This window comes from Mercenaria mercenaria, chromosome 13, assembly GCF_021730395.1.
Source record: "Mercenaria mercenaria strain notata chromosome 13, MADL_Memer_1, whole genome shotgun sequence".
Taxonomy (NCBI): domain Eukaryota; kingdom Metazoa; phylum Mollusca; class Bivalvia; order Venerida; family Veneridae; genus Mercenaria; species Mercenaria mercenaria.
Genome location: NC_069373.1, coordinates 53,667,007 through 53,684,067, shown reverse-complemented (window position 1 = coordinate 53,684,067; position 17,061 = coordinate 53,667,007).

Genomic DNA, 17,061 nt, shown 5'->3' with positions numbered 1-17,061 from the left:
TGATGCTATCGTCTTACATTAAAGCATTTCCTGTCTGAGCTAGAAATGACAGTTTCCTAATAATAAAAGGTCGTATAATGTTATGTTTCTTATGTCAGTGTCTTTAATGTCTTATGACGAAAATGGTTGTATTTGACACTTTGCTATAACCCAGGGTTTCACGAAGTTTGCTTGTAAAATCCCCATAAAAGTCAGGTTCTAATGTTGTTTGAGGTATGCCTTAATTCAAGCATAAATGTTTTCAAAATCTCAACATTCGAACATCTCAATAAGTATGTACATCATAAGACGTTGCTAGGGATAAATCTCTATTTAAATCGGTAAGCCTTACAATACTCAACTTAGAATCATGTCTTATAATGATAAAAATGAGTACGCACATTTTGTACAAAGGGGTTTCTGGACTGGCCATTCCTTATAAGTGGGTCAAAACTTGCAGTATATGTGATACTTAAGGACAAGATCTGTAAATGCAGTTAATACGCATATCAAAAGACGATATTACAAATCAAGTTTCCTTGACTGTTGTCATGAGAGACATAGCGGATGACCTGGTTTAAAGAAATACCTTTTAATTGCCTGTTCTGTCTGATTACGACCTTGTTAGAACATGTAAATAATATGGTAGGTATCGTAATAAGAACACAATATGTTTTGGAATAATGAAGTTGCCAAGCTCTCCTGGATTCCATTCAGTTTTTTTGGTTCACATTGTTTTGTTTACTACACAGAACCAATTACTAACAGAAATAGTAAGGTATTACATTTGAAATAAGAATATACCAATACCAATACCAATACCAATACCAAAGATTTTATTCGCATAAAACATTATTACAATGTTTATAGCAATAATAATTAAACATGTTCCGTATTTTTATTTTGCTATTGGTATTTTTGTGATAAACAACTTTCTTTTGTAATGTAGCTTGTTTAAAGGGGATAAAAAGAACTTGACAAATAAAATTTGGAATGTTATCCGGTTTGAAATGTACCGAATTAAAATACAATCGCTCAACAAGTCTTTCTTCTGGTGTCTAAATTATTTTAAATCTCAGACATACAAAAAGCCACACATGACACGAATGAGCCTAGCATTTGATCTAACATAAATTAGAAGCTGCCGAGATCAAAGGACGCAACTTTGAAACCGACAGTTAAGTATTTAAGCATGAAGCCTAATATACCTGCGGTTTTGATCATTACGTGTATGAAATGCAAAATGTTTTGTCTACTTCATTTTTATTCATTTTGGCAAGATAATGTTATTTCATGATAATGTAATAATTATTTTGTTATTGTATTAAGTCTTTATCAAGAGGAGTGCATTTGCAATATATCCGTAATCTTATTGGATGAAAAATGCCCAACGATATCATAGCTTTCATTATTTTAATGACCTACCTAATAAGGCTGATTGCATTTTGCCATAACACAATAATTGAATGACAGACCGTTCAGATGAAACAAAATAGGCAACCTCAGAGATATGTTGTCACTGTTAAAGTTGCAAATAATCGCATTAAATTTTATAATGATGTTGTCTTGTTTTAGATTAGACTTATTTACTTTCCATCGATTGTCTTACCGTCCTTCTTACCTGCACACTGCTGAGAATAATGACCAAAACACTACAAGTGGAGCAATACTTACATCTCTGACGAGTACTATGTAAGTAATTACGGAGATATGGATAGTTTCATTCCAAACCACGTGATATATTATACTATGTAAGTCATAAAGTAGATTTAGATTAAAGTTAATGCCCGCCCGCTTAGCTCAATAGGGAGAGCATAAGGTCGATCACGATTTGATAAAAAACATTGTGTCTGAAATCATTTGTACTCCACCTCTGATTGATGTAGAGAAGTTAGCAGGTATTTGCGGAGAACATGTTTTACTGGTACAGACTCTAGAAACACTGGTAAGGTTAACTGCTCGCCGTTATATGACTGAAATATTATTGATAAAAACGGCGTTAAACCCGAAACGAAAGCAAAAATAGATCATATTTTGTACCACATCACGTGATAAACGATTTATGAAACGGCAACAATGTTCATTTGTCAAATTTACTCTCTTGACACTTCACTCATAACATATTCAATGCGAATCTTTTATCTTATTGTACTTTTCGTCGTATCTGCTCAAGGCCGCCAGTCAGATAAATTTTCGTATAGCGTCCTTTTCACAAAACAGAGTGCTATGGTTTACATTTAATGCCACTAATATGATCAGTTTCTAAGTATACTACCATAAAACAGCCAAATGACGCGATATAAATGGTAGTTGCTTTGAACAGAATTTAAATAGTTTTCATGTTTCATTTCTTTTGGTAGCGCTTTTTACAAAACTTCACAGTAAAATCTTGCCGAAACCAAGTGCATGAGCAATACAGAATTTGCATCATAATCATCAAAAGTTGTCATTTACCACCACTAAAATTTGATCTCACTTTTAGCTGACATTATATTGTGTTTGTTTCACTTTTTCTATTCTTAAATCCCGACCGTGATTCTCTTTTGACTTATATCTTGCATCGACAATGTTCTTCTAGAACAGGTTAGTAACAGATATTTACAAGTAGTGTTTCATTCAGTGTTTGAAGTTTCTTAATTGAAATAGAAAATAAAGAATATGTTGATAGATCAAATGTTAGACTGTGTATCACTCGTAACTAAAGTAAAAGAACTCGTCGTAAAGTTCATGTGAATAAAACGATTCAAGCGTGTCTGTCATACTTTTCCTGCATGTATAGCGGGAAATGTTGTACTTCGTTAGTTAAATGTTTCGGCATTTAGATGTTGCTTACGCTAGTGCCCTGTGCTATGGTAGTAAAGGGTCAAGTAAATGGGCATACACTTATTTGTGGAATGGAATGAGATACTTATTCCATTCGATTCCATTCCAGTATCTCATTCTATTCCAATCCATTCCAAACTTCCATTCATTTTGGAATGGAATGGAATGGAATTATAACATATGTGAAACATGCTGGTATCATTTATCACATTTTGTAATTTGAAGTGTTAATAGTCTTTGATATAGTCTGTGAAATGTTAAAAATACAACACACTCATTCACTGTAAACATTAGTAATAATTACAGTAACAAATTTGAACTAATTTGTCATAAAAAATACAAATAAAAAAAACAACAATAGTAGCATGATACATATATACTTTTATAACATATGTGAAACATGCTGGTAATGCCCCAGAATATTTAAATTAAATCCTATGCAAGTATTATCTGAATAATACATATCAAGAGTAAACCAGCGTACTTCGAGTTTGTTGCACTGTCTTGACAAGTAGTCTGAAGCTATGGGATCTAATCTTGTCATGCCGTTTTTCATGATGCTGTGTCCTCACCTACACAGTACTCTGAATCAGTTCAAATGGAATAAAAATGTCTGGCTTTGGATCCAAATGAGTGTGTTGTGGTTTGTGTTTTGGAGTTTAACGCCCTGGTTCAATCTTCTTTCAGTCATATCAATTTATATTATCAAGGCGGTAAGTTTAGTGACATACCGTTTCTGGGCAAGCTACCGCATTTTACCAGTACTTGGTACACAATTTCCCATACAAAGTAACAATTTCCCTTATTGGAACAGGGTTAGGGGGTGAAAGCCATAGAAGAAACTCCCTGAGTAAATGCCATGGGAAATGCTCCGACTCGGATTCGGGATCGAACCCAGGTCCCCCACATGAGGGACCAGCGCTCCAAATGAATATCAGAATAAATAACCGTTTTAATGTTTCAAAGCAAAACAAATAATCCATTCTGATATCACTCCCTATCCCCCCCCCCCCCCCCGCACTCCCCACTCCTCGCCTTCTTCCTCCTTAATCAAATAAAATCAGACCTAAAAGGAATCTAATGACCTTGTTATTCCTGGCAAAACAACAATAACATACCTATGTAAATAATTTCAAATATAACAATAACATAACTGTGAGATAAATTTCTGCAAGTCATATCCCTGGAGATTGTCTAACAGTTCAATGAACCAATTCAGTCTACCTGAAATTGAACTTTGGTTTGGCAATCTGTTACAAAGGGCAATGAGATATGACCTAAAGATATAAGCAAATCAGTAAGTTTTGGAATGGAATGGAATGGAATGAGATACTGGAATGGAATGGAATAAGTATCTCATTCCATTCCACAAATAAGTGTATGCCAAGTAAATGTCACACATCATGGCACGTTTTGCCGTGGTTTCAACATTTTTGATGTGGTGTAAAGTATAAATTGCATTTTTTACTGTCTCAAGAATTAGATGAGGAAAGAATGGCATGTTCTAATCTATGGCCTGGCCTGGCCTAGCCCGATGAGCTCTATTTTGTACTGGGCCGGGCCAGGCCAGGCCAGGCCAGATTTTATTATACATAGACAAATGAATGGCATAAAATCTAAATATACAATTACAATAGCAGGCAGTATTAACCTGCATTGTTTACTTGCTGCATGTCAACCAGTCCTCTGGAGAATCATTAATTAGTCGTCATTCATCTTATTTGAAATACAGATTTACACTGAAGAAAATGGTGTAACTAAATGATAACTACCCATTTTTTCTGTAATTAAATTATTTAAAGTCAACTTTAACACTTGGTTTTAAAACTAATGGCTAATTTCATTGATAAGTTTACCTGCTGCAATATAACTGAATATTTACATGCACTGAGAACACATCTCTATGGGAATTGTAATTACAGGTTGTGTCCCTACTATCCTTAGCTGACCTTTTAACTGTTCAGTTGAACCTTTAATGTGTTTGGTTTAGTTAAGCTGAGGTTCAATCTTTGGAAAAGTAAAGAAAATAATATTCATTAGTTGTGGGTCCTCTAACTCATTGTCAGGGTGTTGGCATTTTAGATTATTGATATTTTTCTTGCACAAAAAATAATGGTGCATTGTGTTTATGTTATTTCTAAGTGACATATTTCATGCTAAATGATTTGTTTGTTTGTTTGTTTTGAGTTTAACGCCGTTTTTCAACAGTATTTCAGTCATGTAACGGCGGGCAGTTAACCTAACCAGTGTTCCTGGATTCTGTACCAGTACAAATCTGTTATCCGCAAGTAACTGCCAACTTCCCCACGTGAATCATTCATGCTCTTGAGCCTGTTTCACAAGACTTTGTATGATTTTTTTCCACATACTTAGATCAATATAAAAACAATCTTACAAAAATATTCAGTATGTGTATAACCTAATCTACAAAATTTATATATCGCTTCCCCGCACCATACTATCCCAGGTTCTAGAACGGAGGTTACAAGCATTATTTTAGAAATTGAAAGTTGTTGTCCGTTAGTATTGACAGGTGCCACTCTTTATTTTACATCATTTTTGTAACTGAAATTGACCAAAATAACATGCAAAGTTTACCAATGGCACAGTGTTGTAGTGATAAGTTCTCCGACTTTCACACATGTTACCGTGGGTTCGGTTTCAATTCTGATTGTTTTCATTAAATCAATATAATGTCATTTTATTGATACTGGTTTTATTCTTACAACATTTTATGGTAATAACTTGTATGTAGAATAATGTCAAATATTTGTGTATTTCTTTCAATAAATGAACAATAAATCACGATAAGTGGTAATTTTCCTGCATTCTAAGATTACAGAGGAAATTAAAAAAAAAAAGATAATGAAAATGATCAAACAGGTGTTTCGAACTTACAGTCCCGAGATTGGTAGCTGAACGTTTATCAGCACAACTTTATCTGCATCTACGACCTGGCAGTAAAGAAATGTTTATATTTTATTTGATTTTCAATATTTGTATTTTTATTTATGTTTGGGCACATTTTTTTTTACAGAAGCATACAAAATATATTCTTGAGTGCTAGTTCAATAATTTCGGACAGTACTAAATAATCATCAATAGACAAAATAATAAAATTAGTTAGGTTATTCAATTTGGGGAAAACCAAACCACCAGTCAAGGGTCAATTGAGGTGGAGGTCCCCTGATAATAGTCATAACAATTAATCAGGCATCACCTTTAGATTAGACATAATAGTTTTATTAGCTACAGGCTTACTCCCAGGTGTATAATTTTACAGAGTGGGAGTTCAAAATGTATTTATACAATGTCTGAAATATCCAAACTTATTCCAAAAGTCAGATTTTAAAGTTGCTATAGAAATCACTTTCACGAAATTGAAATCTATGGCCTGACCTGGCCTGACCTGGCCTGGCCTGGCCCGGCTCAGTCGGAAATTAGGCTCATCGGGCCAGGCCAGGCCAGAGATTAGAACATGCCGGAAAGAATACCATGTCTGGTCATTCCTATTGAGCCAATCACTTAGGCTATCAAGTCATTATATCGGAACTTTACGAAGAATAGACGTAGGCTTGGTGGAAAATATAAATTCACATCTTATATATAACTGAAATCATTAGCAAAACTAGACGGTAAGTGGTAAGCGCAGACAAGCGAAGGCACTTAAGGAGATACTTTGTATTACAAAATATTGTCTTTAACTCTCAGACTTGCCTAAAACCAGTCTTTCAATGATGTGAAACTAAATGATGTCTCAATGTTTCCGAAATAAATTAGAAAGGCAGAACTATTGTTAATGAAGCGATATCACTTCGCCACTAGACCTTTTTTCTTTATTGAATGATTAATGTATAATTAATTAATCCAATGTAAAGCAAAGCAGTGACAATAATTAGTAAATAAAGTGTTGACACAAGAATCTAGAAAATGACTGCCAGAAACTTATAGAATGTTATGTGAAAAATGGGACATTTGTTTTTTGTTTTCAGTGTAAGATCAAAATGTCTTTCACCGAGTGAACACAAGATCCAGTATTTTTCCAAGAATGAAAATGTATGATATGGTATTCATGAATGATAGATATGTTGATCTTCAGAACGCCCTTCCACTGCATAGAATACCACATGATGCATAATTTTTAACTTTAGTAATTGAAAACCAGTGCATAATTCATTATATTTCAAAGTTACTTTAAATATCTACTCCAATTTATGTATGATGTTGAATTCATAATATAACACGTTGAACGCTACTGAAAAGAAAATGTTTATAAAATTATAAGTGCAGTTATATTCGCTTCTAAGTCATATGTTTACTTTTCGTATGACAAAAGAGTTAATATCATTTTTCCGGTTCATAACACATCAAATTGCACAACTGTAAATATTCATTATAAGACATTTGAGCCGTGCCATGAGAAAACCAACATAGTGGGTTTGCGACCAGCATGGATCCAGACCAGCCTGCGCATCCGCGCAGTCTGGTCAGGATCCATGCTGTTCGCTAACAGTTTCTCTAATTCCAATAGGCTTTGAAAGCGAACAGCATAGATCCTGACCAGACTGCGCGGATGTGCAGGCTGGTCTGGATCCATGCTGGTCGCAAACCCACTATGTTGGTTTTCTCATGGCACGGCTCATTTTATATCAATACGTCAAAAGCATATATCCACGCTGTCTCGTATTTAATTTGCATTACTAGTTATGTTACAAGAAATAAAGAAACAATACAATTTTCTGCTTTTAAATATAATCATGCCAGTAATTTTTCCTGCATTACTGTTCACGATCAACGGGAAATACATTTTTAAAAAAGATATACGGCGTTGTTGGGGATTTATATAAAGACATATTTGACAGTTTTCTATATACACATAGGCAAAAAAATAATTTTACAGAATTTCTTAAAACTTTGTGTATTGAATGAGAATCGAGTTTAAAACGGAAATATATATTAAATATCAGGTACAGGGGGCTTGATCAGCACAAAATCTTTAAAAATATTTTTTTCCAACTGATTATGACTTGAAACCTTAATCGTCTGGTAGGAAATGTGCTCAGTAATTATCAGTGAGAGCTCATACATGTTGCTTTCGGAAATGACAAATTTATCGCTTGTTTTTTTTTGTTGTTGTTGTTGTTGTTTTTTATTTTACTGATGCCTTCTGTATACACTGACAAATTTTTTCCGAATGACTCTTTTCCAGGAATTGTAAGAGTTTGAACTATAAAATGTATAAACAACTGAACTTTGAATTTGAGACCAGTATGGGAAAACATAGCTTCAAACCTGTCATTTGCAGTATCCAAAGAAAGTAAAAGGTAGGAGTTGACTCACATGAAGCATCGGCACAACAAACAGGACCAACGCCACTAATAACAATGTAGTAGGCCAACCCCACACTGTTGTGGAAGGATATTGCAGACTGTTGGCTTCAAATACCCATTAACATGATATTATGGGTAAATAAGGGGGACATTAAATTCCATATGTAAGCCTATTCTAGCTCTAGCTTCATGTGTCAACACTTAATTTACTAATTGTTGTAACTGCTTTGCTTTCAATTGAATTATTAATTATACGAATCATTCAATAAAGAAAAAGGTCGAGTGGCAAAGTATTATAGCTTCATTAACAATAGTTCTGCCTTTCTAATTTATTTCCAAAATATTGCGACATCATTTTGTTCCACATCATTGAAAGACTTGTTTTAGACAAATCTGAGCGTTAAAGACAATACTTTGAAATACAAAGTCTCTCATTAAGTACATTCACTTGTCTGTGCTCACCACTTTCCGTCTATTGTTTGTTAAAGATTTCAGTTATAGAAGATGTGCATTTATTTTTTCCACCAAGCCTACGTCTCTTCCTCATGAAATTCCAATATAATGACCTGATACTCTATCATTTGCTAAATAGAAATGGCCTGACATGGTATTCTTTCAACAAAAAATTCAATTCTTGAGACAGTAAAAAAATGCAATTTATACTTAATATCACATCACAAAAAGTGGAAACTTATCATAGTATGTGATATTTACTTGACCCTTTACTACCAAAACCCACGACACTGATGTAAGCAACATCTAGATGCCAAAACCATTTAGTAACGAAGTATTTTATTCCCAATAAACATGCAGAAATAGGATGCTGGCTCGAGACATCACAATTAATTCGTTTTATTAAGATGAATTTTACGACGAGTTCTATTACTTTGGTTGCGAGTGATACATAGTCTAACACATACCAAAATGCGGGACCTTTTTTTTTCTATTTCAATTAAGAAACTTACAAAACTGAAGAAAACAATATTTCTAAATATCTGTTACCTACCTGGTCATGAAGAACATTATCGATACAAAACATAAGTCAAAAGAGAATCGTGGTCGTGCTTTAGAAATAGAGAAAAAAGTAAAACAAACAAATATAATATCAGCTAAAATTGAGATCAAATTTTAGTGGTGGTAACTGACAATTTTTCGTGATGAATAATACTGTGCAAATATTTTATAATGCAAATTCTATATTGTTATTCCTTCTCTTGAGAAGGAATATCTTAATTCAATAAGTCACACTTGACTGAGCTACTGATGTGAAAGCTGTTGTAATTACAAGCTGGCCAATCAAACTCCGTGACCTTAGAAATAACCTCTGACCTTAAACTATTCTTTCTCAATTGAGGCGACTCATGGATTACACAATACTAAACCCGAGGATGATTTATTGATTCTTTTATTTCCCCCTGAACATAACATATGTACATTCACCAGATAGACATGTATCAGCAAATTTAAATGTACTAAACAACCAAATATTATCGTTACCTTCAAATGCATGGTTAATATGTGAAAACAGACCCCATTGTGACCCTCTAATTATGTTAAATGAAATACACACATGGAATCAGGTCAATGTCTTATTGCCATATTTACTCTACTGAAAAAGGTAACTGATTTAATTTGTTGTTGGATTTAACAATTTATGTTAAATAACTAGCGTAAATACTTACCTGATAATTTTTTGGCAGTATAAAACAGACATTGCAACCAAAATTTTACAAGATGGTCATTTTATATTTATATAGATGTGCCCTAGAAGAAACTTTTGGTATGTTTTAACTTGTTCATACACTTCTCCGCAAATATCTGCCAACTTCTCTACATGAATCAAATGTGGAAGACAAATGATTTCAGACACAATGTCTTTAATCAAATGATAAGAACAGAACAGAACGGAATATTTATTTTGACTTAAGCATATACAGCTTATCGTCCATACATGAAAATATATTACAATGGCATGCACATGAAAATGGCAAAATATTTAAAGCCCCAACATTTACTACCCTGGCAGTAAATTTTGTAGGAGGAGGCTATCAAGTAATAACGCTTCTGTAGGCTTCTGTCAGTTAAAAATAACTCACTTTCAGTTACGCACAAGCAAATGTAAACAATAGGCAGTTTAAGAAAGAAAACTTGATGAACATGCATATTTTCAGGGTTGCAAATGAATATCATCCATATTTTGTGCATCTATATTAGAATCAAACTTATGATCAGTTCATAGTTGAGACTGGCATTCCTGACATTTAATTCCTGTAAATTGAACAGTGAAACTTCAAAATCAAACAGTCATTAAGCTTTTCTGTCCTAACTGACAGGCCCATTAATTGAGAAAATCTGGCAATCAATACAGAAATAATAATCGATCACATTTTGATACCAGGGGGCGCAAGTTCGTAGTTTTCACGAAAGATAACGGGAATATCCGGCCTATAACGGATTTTAATTAGCTCTTGGCTAAGTGTCAAAACAGTCATCACTGACTCAAGTTCATATTCTGCATGTTCAAAATGACAGTTTGATACATTATTAGCAATCTGCAAAATTGTGTCCTTTATAACAGCCAGTTTAATATGTGAAATCTCAGAAATTTCAAACTGTAAGTCTTCCATTTATATAACACGTCACTTGTAAATAAACGCAACATAAAAAATAAATAAAGTTAAGACAAATGGCGATTTGCAAAAAGGGGAAGTAATTATTGTTAGATCTCTATACATACTCGGATATCCTCGATAATCTTTCCGGCAAATAATTATTCAAAGTACGGACAAGGCAGTCTGAAAGACAGCTAAATCCCCCGCCACTGCTATGGATAGTGAAAGGGTAAACCTTTGACCTTTAGCTGTGACCTTGACCTTGAACTGACATGGCTGACTCATGAATTCTGCACAACGTCTTGATGAGGTGATTATCTGACCCAAGTTTCATAAAAATCCTTCAAGGGGTTTAGGAGATACAGAGCTCAAACCTTTGACCTTCAGTTGTGACCTTGACCTTGAGTTTACATAGCTGACTATTGAGTTCTTGATGGGGTGATCATTTGACCCAAGTTTGATGAAAATCCTCCAAGGGGTTTAGGAGATACAGAGTGGACACAAAATGGAAGGCTCAAACCTTTGACCCTAAATTTTGACCTTGACCTTGAGCCGGCATGGCTGACCCATAAGTTCTGCACATCGTTTTGATGAGGTGATCATTTGACCCACGTTTCATAAAATTCCTTCAAGAGGTTTAAGAGATATAGAGTGGACACAAAATGGAAGGCTCAAACCTTTGACCTTGAGTTGTGACCTTGACCTTGAGCCAGCATGGCTGACTCATAAGTTCTGCACATCGCCTTGATGAGGTGATAATTTGACCAAAGTTAAAAATGAATCCTTCAAGGGAATTTGGAGATACAGAGCAGAAACAAAATGGAAGGCTCAAACCTTTGACCTTCAGTTGTGACCTTGACCTTGAGCCGGCATGGCTGACTCATGAGTTCTGCACATTGCCTTGATGAGGTGATCAGTTGACCTAAGTTGATGAAAATCCTTCAATGGGTTTAGGAGATATAGAGCGGACACAAAATGGAAGGCTCTAACATTTGACTCTAAGTTGTGACCTTGACCTTGAGCCGGCATGACTGACTAATGGGTTCTGCACATCGTCTTGATGAGGTGATCATTTGACCAAAGTTTTATAAAATTCCTTCAAGGGGTTTAGGATATATAGAGCGGACACAAAATGGAAGGCTCAAACCTTTGACCTTGAGTTGTGACCTTGACCTTGGGCGGACAGGCTGACTCATGGGTTCTGCACATTGTCTTGAAGAGATGATCATTTGACCCAAGTTTCATGAAACTCCTTCAAGGGGTTTAGGAGATATGGAGCGGACACGAAAGTGTTACGGACAGACGGACGGAAGGACGGACGGAGACCATTCCTATAACCCCCCACCACTTGTAGCGGGGGATTAAAAAACACGACCACTTGAACATAGCGCCCCCTGTTATCAAAATGTGACATATACTTTTAAAATGACATTATGCTTACTCCTATTTTGCCTAGTGCCTGATTACATTTTCCTTACTGATTGATCACTTCGTGAATTTTGTTCTTGAATGCGTTACAGATTAACCAGTATAACCATAGCATGTTGAAATATTCCAATACGGTACACGGCACTGTCATTTTGCCAAATGAAATCAGGGTCTAAGCAGCAAAGAAGTTGTAACTTCCAGCACGCATGGTATCATTGTCAGCAAGCATGGTATCATTGTCAACAAGCGTGGTATCATTGTCAACAAGCGTGTTAAAGGTGCCAGCATGCATGATTACTATACCAGTAAGCACAATGGGAGTGTCAGTGATCATTCCATATCTTAAGAATGATAACTTATTTGATATAATTTATCACACTGTGTATGTAGTTTAGTTGTTCTTTAAATTTTGATTTGAAACCTAACATAAAAATATAACTGAGGAAGTGATTGTAAAATTTTACTCAGTTTATAAATTCAAAATTACTTTTCGGGCCAGAGCTTTACAATGCACTCTAGGTGTTAATTCCATTGATACATGAAGCCTTCTGCTTATCAGGTTTGTTGATTACATTTACCACGTGGGAATTGTTTACATTCTCTATTTCTCTAGGGTTCATGAACTCATTAGTTCCTCCCGGCAAATTCAAATGTTTGGCAGTAAAGTTTAAATAATTTTTTGCAACTATACTTCATAATTTTTTGTTCTAAAAATAATTACACCAACTGATCAAGAATGTTTCAGATCCCCTTTCTAAATTCCAGTTTGTTTAGTTCTGCCCAATGTTTTCTCGTTTGGGGCAAACCCATTACTTTATCTGGGGACCAAACGCGGCTCTTCGTGGAATTACACGCCTCAACACCTGTATCATTGAATGTTCCATGTTCACCGCCGTTTGAATACATCTGCGGATGTCTCTAAATTGCTTTTTGTACTTTTAGCATGTGTAAATGTTGAGTTCTGCTCAACCCGGGGCTAGAGGGCGTGTACGGTAGCATGCATTTCCACTACCGTCCATGAACAGGCTCAATCAAACCGAGCCTGCAACATTTTCGTTTTTGTCGTGTTGGGCAACCTATGAAGTTTCCATATTTTTCTATTTCATTGTGTATTTATGCATTTTTTATAACTTTTTATTCAATAATTAATTCAAAATTTTGAAAAAGGGCTTTCTGATGTGAAGCATGCATACTTTATTTAAAAACCTGCCCCAGCGCCATTTTCTGGCTTTTATATGGCAGTTGGGGGTTTAAGTTTACATAGAAGGCACATATCATGCACTTTAAACATAAACATTAGTCAGGTCATTTCTTATTTTAAGTGCTCTTATAGTAAAAATTGCTAGCCTATACAATAGTTTACGATTACTACTTTTTAAAAGCTCAACAAACTTGAACATAGTTGGTCGATTTCTGTAATAGGCGGAAATGTATGATTTTCGAAACCCTTTGTATGAAACTCGTCTTCTATATCGTTCTTACTACATAATACACATTTTCGCCCACTTCTTGTCTGGTTCCTGTGTCTACCTTGCACTATGACCAAAGAGTGGGACGAAAGTCTAAGTTTGGCCAAAGAATTTCTGGATTTACTATTGTCAATTGTATGTAGGTATTCGGACATCTCAAAAGTTTGTCTTATTTCCTTGTACAACAACAATGACGTTGACGTGTTTACTGCTTTTCTCTTTTGTCCTATATAAATGTCTTTAACCTCATTTTAAACTGTGTGATAAAACATCCTATGTTTATAACCGATGTACGAAAAGTCCATACATCATTGAACCCTGTCTTTTGCAACATAAACTTGACATTTGATGGCCAATTATTTACTACTTTGTGTGATTCAAATAGATCATTTTAAACAGAATATAAAATACAATTTGTACTATGACAGTTTAACAACTTGAACTAATACTTTATTATTTTTACTTTTCTATTCAAGATTAATGGAAAACGACCAGTCTCGCCATATAGTGCATAACTGTATGTACTCATTCTATCATTCAATATCCGCTTCAAATATTTTCTGTGAAGCCGCTCCAGTTTGTCTGCTTGAGAAAATCCCCAAATTTCAGAGCAATATGACATTACAGACGTTACACATGCATCAGATAGATTAAAATTGATATGTAGAGGAATCTGTATGTCTCGGGTAATGCTTCATAATGGAAACATCGATTTAAGAGTTTTTATCTGCTAATGCCTCTATTCCTTTGCGAAGTGAACCACCACTAAGTAAAAAGCCAAGATAGTTAAAGCTGTCAACAATATCAATGTTTTGTCCGTTATATGTCCATGACAGGTTTCTTGATAACGGACCGCCCTTTCGGAATACCATAACTTTTGTCTTCTCGACGTTAACTGTTAAGCCCCACTTTTTACAATACACCTATATTTGGTTAAACTTCTGAGGTGTCGCCCAGCAATACACTGTCGTCCGCGAAAAGGATTAAATAAATTGATAATTGGTCTAATAGAATGCCACAATCGTTATTTTCTTGTAAGCGTATTTCAAGGTCATTCATGAAGTGGCAATATAATAGTGACGAGGTTAGCTCCCCTTGAAATAATCCGATCACGGAGAACATGTGCATTATCTGGGAATCGAACTCATGACCCCGCGATCCGTAGATCTGTGCTCTAAGCGAGCGGGCTTGAAATTTAATATAAATCTACATTATCAATTACATGGTATAATCTTATTGTTTCATACAAGTCATCATGTATCATGTAGTTTGAAACGAAAATGTCCATATCTCCGTAATCACTTGCATAGTAGTCGTCAGAAATGTAAGTATTGTTCCGCGGGCAGTGTTTTGTCTTTATTCTCAGCAGTGTGCAGGTAATACGGACTGGAAGGCAACCGATGGAAAGTAAATAAGTCTAAACAAAAATAAGACAAACGTAGTACAAGAACATAACTGTATTTAATGCGATTTATTTTCAAAAATAAAAAGTGACAAAATATCTCTGAAGTTACCTATTTTGTTTCAACTGAACGTTCTAGATGAATAGGCCTGTCTGTCAAGTATTGTAGTATAGCAAAATGCAATCAGCCTAAGTAGGTCATTAAAATACTGAAAGCTATGATCTTGTAGGTCCTTTTTCATCCAATAAGAATATCGACATATTGCAAATGCACTCTGCTTGACTTGATAAAGACTTAACACAAAGTAAGAACAATTATTACATTTTCATGATACAGTCACGGTACATTCAAACGGTATACTTTAAACCGAATAACAATCCAAATTCCATTTGTCAGTTCTTTTTACACCCTTTATACAAGGGTCTTTATTTAATCACGTATCATCTGTCTATATCTTTTCTGAATTCATCGAAATTGTAACGTCCCGCCCGGAAGACACTAAAGAATGACAGTCGTATCTATCAGTTGTCGTCAACAGTAAAATAACTTTCTGTGAACTCGAAAAGATAAAAGAGTTTACTTAAAACGAAGACTTAATTTAACATAATACATGTCTTTGCCTAAATCTATCAGATATGTGTCATCTTATCCTTTTATTACTTACAACAGAGATGTTTCTGCCTGTCACTTGTATGGTATATAAAAACAGCTCTAAGGGTCAATGGTAACTTTATAGGCATTGATGTCAAACAATTAAGACATTGTCAAAGAACCGATGGAAGTAAGATGTAACATTACAACACCGTGTCAAAACTAGAAAAAAAAACTTTATTCAAATTTATTTTCGAGATACCACATCCATTTTTTGAAAAAGATTTGCTGAGCTGTATTTGAAAATTCGTTTCTAATGCAATATTTAACGGCCTCATGGACTACTTTACTTGATAATTCCTCGACCTTGTGCAGATAAATTTGACTATTGACAGAAAACCATTCAATGAGACCATACACTGTAATAAATTTCCTAACTTGACTTACGTAGGTACATTTTCCATGCACAAACGCCATGCAATATCTTTGCATATTAGTAAAACATTTAAGGTGATGTCACGTTTTGAATTTCCGGTGAATAACAAAAAACCAAAGAATATTCAGTTCTTTCCAAAACCCGTTATGTTATGATTCAACCAAATAGTTTCCTTTGTCTACCAGAAAGAAACAATTCTTGTATCTTAATATTGAGGTTTGGTACCTTTATAACAGACAATAAACTAAAACAATAAAAATTCATATACGTGACTTCGGGGAACTCAACAAAGCAATTGCAAGCACAAACATTAATGTGGAATGTAAAGTAAGTTACACACTACAATATCCGACCAAGATGCTTACAAAAAAAATGCGTTTGCAGAATACAGAGATAAAAATAATTTTGACAGCTCGTGAAAACTACTGACAAATTTTGACAGGTATATGATGACTCATGACCTAATTAATTTTTTTCAGTTATTTCTAACTTCCAGTTTGATTTTCTTAAAAATGGGTATTCTATATTGTAGCTTACAACTCGTGAATAAAAACAATATAAGCATATATTGTTACCTCACTGTCGTTTTGTCTATCCAAGTCACGTACGAATTCCTATTGTTTCAGTCATTTGTCACTAATTAGAGCAACTCACAGTGTTGCAATCATACAAAACACATCTCTTATTTTCGCATAGATATTGAGGATTTATCTAATTAGCACATGTATTGGAAATACAATTTTAATACCGATTGTGTATTGCAATAATGTTAAAATATCTCAACCATGACGTGTCCTTAGAGCATGTTTTGTGCGATATATGAGCAGAATCGCCATTAAAATGAGCCGCGCCATGAGAAAACCAATAGTGCGTTTGCGACCAGCATGGATCCAGACCAGCCTGCGCATCCGCGCAGTCTGGTCAGGATCAATGCTGTTCGCTATCAAAGCCTATTGGAATTAGAGAAACTGTTAGCGAACAGCATGAATC